Source organism: Colobus angolensis, unplaced genomic scaffold (assembly GCF_000951035.1).
Source record: "Colobus angolensis palliatus isolate OR3802 unplaced genomic scaffold, Cang.pa_1.0 Scaffold87, whole genome shotgun sequence".
Lineage (NCBI taxonomy): Eukaryota > Metazoa > Chordata > Mammalia > Primates > Cercopithecidae > Colobus > Colobus angolensis.
In genome coordinates, this window is record NW_012122598.1 from 5185739 (window position 1) to 5190800 (window position 5062).

The following is a 5062-nucleotide window of genomic DNA, read 5'->3' on the forward strand; positions in this document are numbered from 1 at the left end:
AAAAAAGCAGCCACTTTCTGCTGCACTTGGGGTTTTTCTTTGTTTGAATGCCCCATCTGTCTCTGTATAGGGGGAGCTGTTTTCTTCTTCTTTCCTCTTTCTTGCCTATTAAACTCTCTGCTCCTTAAAACCACTCCACGTGTGTCTGTGTCATTTTATCTAAATTGGCAGGAGACTAAGGACCCTGGTATTCCTCCAGTTGTCAGAGTCATATCACTCCAAAGGGGCTGACTCGTGGGGCAACTGAATCTGCTTTGCCACAAAGTCACCCTTGCAAACAAGCTAATATAGGAACCACATGTAACTTAGTCAGACTATATTGTGTAACTTCAAGAAATTGCAGTACATTACCAGCTGTGACATTCCTGAAAATTCAAAGGAGCTCAAAGTTGACAGAGCAGGAGCATTGGACAAGCCCCTCATTCTAAAGTTCACCTTAATAAAAAAATTGCCTAAATCTAAAGGTCATCAGCCTAATGGCTAAGATCAGTGCAACCATAAACCACAATAACATCTCCAACCAGAAACATCCCAAACTCCTCCCCAACCACAGACATGCTAGCCCCAAGATAAGTCCCCTCTGGCCAGGAAGATGCCAGCCTCAAGATAACCCCCCTCTGGCCAGAAAGATGTCTGTTCCAAGATAACTTCCCCTCCTCCCAGAGACATTTCAACCCTGCCATAAAACTTCTCTCACACAGAAACATTCCAAGATTGTAATAAGCTCCTCACCCTAAAACCAATATATACTCTTAGTCTGTAGAAAAAGCGCTCCTGAATGAAATCAGCCAGAAGCCCCTCTCAGGTTTTATCTAAAGTAAACCTGTATTTAACTGCCAGCCATGTTTAATATTTCTTTCCTCTTTCTTTAACTCTTACAAAAGTCACAAGAAGAAATGAAAGGAATAATCAGCAGCCCTATTCAGAAGTTGGTTTCAGGACTTAATTGCTGTAGTTTGGGTTTAACTCTCCCCTCCTACTTTAGTCCCACCCTAAGCTGCATTTATAATTTTGTGACTGAGGATGATTTGTTTGTTAATGTACTGTAACATTAACTTTGGACAACTTGTTACTTTGATGTCCTGTTGGCTCAGCAATGCTCAACATACCAATTGTTTTGACAAAATAAATTTACTAAAATTTGGCTAAAATCAAACCTTGGCATACAGGTGTGACACAACTTTAACAGGAATAATCAATGCATCCATAAATATAAGAAGGAGAAAAACCCTTACACAGTAGCCTGCATTAGGACTGTTTGATTCTTGCAGACTTGGGGGCTAGGGCAACATTTTAAAGCATTAAAACATAGTTTCTTATGTGGCCAACCTGTACTAAGTTAAGTTTGAACTTGCTCACTCTATCCTGGATAGGCACTTAGAACCTTACACTCTTTAAATAAGCCAGTCCAATCATGATGAGGTGGGATATATCAATATACCCATTAACATTTTTGAAAGCACTCTTTGAAGTTAATTCAAGTAAAAGCAATTTCACATTTAACATACAGGCAATTTATTCTAAGCTAGGCAAATGGGCCAGGTATGGTGGCTCACAACTGTAATCCCAGCACTTTGGGAGGTCAAAGTGGCAGATCACGAGCTCAGGAGATCAAGACCATCCTAGCTAACAGGGTAAAACCCCATCTCTACTAAAAATACAAAAATTAGCCAGGCATGGTGGCATGTATCTGTAGTCCCAGGTACTCGGGAGGCTGAGGCAGGAGAATTGCTTGAACCCAGGAGGCAGAGGTTGCAGTGAGCCTAGACCATGCCACTACACTGCAGCCTGGGTGATAGAGTGAGACTCTGTCTCAAAAAAAAAAAAAAGGGGGGGGAGGAGTTTCATTTAATTGTTTTTTCAATACCTGCCACAAACAAATTTGAAATGTTAGAATGGCTGACAATGGCAATGACCAGTTCTCATCACAGGCCTGGTTGGATTCTGGTCTTCGATACATGCTAGTGTTGCTGTTTTTCAGTCAAGAAGGAGTATGGGGAAAAAAAAAGTGGGGAGAGGTAGGATCTGGCAAGATGGTCGAATAGAAACAGCTCCAGTCTGCAGCTCCCAGCCAGACCAATGCAGAGGCAGGTGATTTCTGCATTTCCAACTGAGGTACCCTGTTCATCTCATTGGGACTGGTTAGGCAGTGGGTACAGACCATGAAATGTGAGCAGAAGCAGGGTGAGGCACTGCCTAACCTGGGAAGTGCAAGGAGCAGGGAGCCTCCCTTTCTCAGCCAAGGGAAGCCATGAGGAACTGTGCTATCCGGCACAGACACTACGCATTTCCCACGGTTTTTGCAATCTTCAGATCAGGAGATTCCCTCTTGTGCCTACACCATCAGGGCCCTGGGTTTCTAGCACAAAACTTGGTGGCTGTTCAAGCAGACACCAAGCTAGGCGCAGGAGGTTTTTTTTTCGTACCCCAGTGGCACCTGGAACCCCAGCAAGACAGAACCGTTCACTCCACTGGAAAGGGGGCTGAAGTCAGGAAACCAAATGATGTCTCTCAGTGGGTCCCACTCTCACAGAGTCCTAACATCACAATTAAAAGAACTAGAGAAGCAAGAGCAAACAAATTCAAAAGCTAGCAGAAGACAAGAAATAACTAAGATCACAGCAGAACTGAAGGAGATAGAGACACGAAAAACACTTCAAAAAAATCAATAATCCCAGGAATTAGTTTCTTGAAAAGATTAACAAAATAGACCGCTAGCCAGACTAATGAAGAAGAAAAGAGGGAAGAATAAAATGGACACAATACAAATTTTTAAAGGGGATATCACCACTGATCACACAGAAATAGAAACTACAATCAGAGAATACTATAAATATCTCTATGCAAATACATGAGAAAATCTAGAAGAAGTGGATAAATTCCTGTACACATACACCCTCCCAAGACTAAACCAGGTAGAAGTCATATCCCTGAATAGACCAATAACAAGTTCTGAAACTGAGGCAGTAATTAATAGCCTACCAACCAAAAAAAGCTGAGGACTAGAAGGATTCACAGCCAAATTCTCCCAGAGGTACTGAGGTACAAAGAGAAGCTGGTGTCATTCCTTCTGGAACTATTCCAAACAACAGAAAAAGAGGGACTCCTCCCTAACTCATTTTATGAGGCCAGCATCATCCTGATATCAAATCCTGGCAGAGACACAACAACAACAAAAATGTCAGGCCAATATCCCTGATGAACATCGATGCAAAAATCCTCAATAAAATACTGGCAGACCAAATCCAGCAGCATATCAAAACATTTATCCACCACGATCAAGTTGGCTATATCTCTGGGATGCAAGTCTGGTTCAACATACGCAAATCAATAAATGTAATCCATCACATAAACAGAAGCAATGACAAAAACCACATGATTATCTCAATATATACAGAAAAGGCCTTCGGTAAAATTCAACATCCCTTCATGCTAAAAACTCTCAACTAGGTATTCATGGAACATATCTCAAAATAATAAGAGCTATTTATGACAAACCCATAGCCAATATCATACTGAATGGGCAAAAGCTGAAAGCATTCCCTTTGAAAACTGGCCGAAGACAAGGATGCCCTCTCTCACCACTCCTATTCAACACAGTATTGGAAGTTCTGGCCAAGGAAATCAGGCAAGAAAAAAATAAAGCGTATTCAAATAGGAAGAGAGGAAGTCACATTGTCTCTGTTTGCAGATGTCATTATTGCATATTTAGAAAACCCTATCGTCTCAGCCCAAAAACTCCTTAAGCTGATAAGCAACTTCAGCAAAGTCTCAGGATACAAAATCAATGTGCAAAAATCATAAGCATTCCTATACACCAATAATAGACAAGCAGAGACCCAAATCATCAGTGAACTCCCATTTAAAATTGCTACAGAGAAATAAAATACCTATGAATACAACTTACAAGGGACATGAAGGACCTCTTTGAGGAGAACTACAAACCACTCCTCAAGGAAGTAAGAGAGGAAACAAACAAATGGAAAAACATTTCATGCTCATGGATAGGAAGACTCAATATCGTGAAAGTGGCCCTACTGCCTAAAGTAATTTATAAATTCAATGCTATTCCCATCAAGCTACCAGTGACTTCCTTCACAGAACTAGAAAAAACTACTTTAAATTTCATATGGAAGCAAATAAAAGCTCATATAGCTAAGACAATTCTAACCAAAAAGAATATAGCTGGAGACAGCACTCTATCTGACTTCAAACTACACTACAAGTGTACAGTAACCAAAACAGCATGATACTGGTACCAAAACAGACATATAGACCAATGGAACAGAACAGAGGCCTCAGAAATAACACCACTATCTACAACCATCTGATTTTTGACAAATCTGACACAAACAAGCAATGGAGAAATGATTCCCTCTTTAATAAATGGTGCTGGGAAAACTGGCTAGCCATATGCAGAAAAGATAATCTGGACCCCTTCCTTACACTTTATACAAAAATTAACTCAAGATGGATTAAAGACTTAAACATGGCCGTGCGCGGAGGCTCACGCCTGTAATCCCAGCACTTTGGGAGGCTGATGCGGGCAGATCACCTGAGGTCGGGAGTTCAAGACCAGCCTGACCAACATGGAGAAACCCTGTCTCTACTAAAAATATAGAATTAGCCCGGCATGGTGGCAGATGCCTGAAATCCCAGCTACTTGGGAGACTGAGGTAGGAGAATCCCTTGAACCCACGAGGTGGAGGTTACGTGGGGCTGACATGGCACCACTGCACTCCAGCCTGGGCAACAGGAGCGAAACGCCATCTCAAAAAAAAAAAAAGAAAAGAAAGACTTAAATGTAAGACCTAAAACCATAAAAACAATAGAAGAAAACGTAGGCAGTAACATTCAGGACATAGGCATGGGCAAAGACTTAATGACTAAAACACCAGAAGCAATGTCAACAAAAGCCAAAATTGACAAATGGGATCCAATTAAACCAAAGAGCTTCTGCTCAGCACAAGAAACTAGCATCAGAGTGAACAGGTAACCTGCAGAATGGGAGAAAAATATTTGCAATCTATCCAGCTGACTAAGGTCTAATATCCAGAATCTA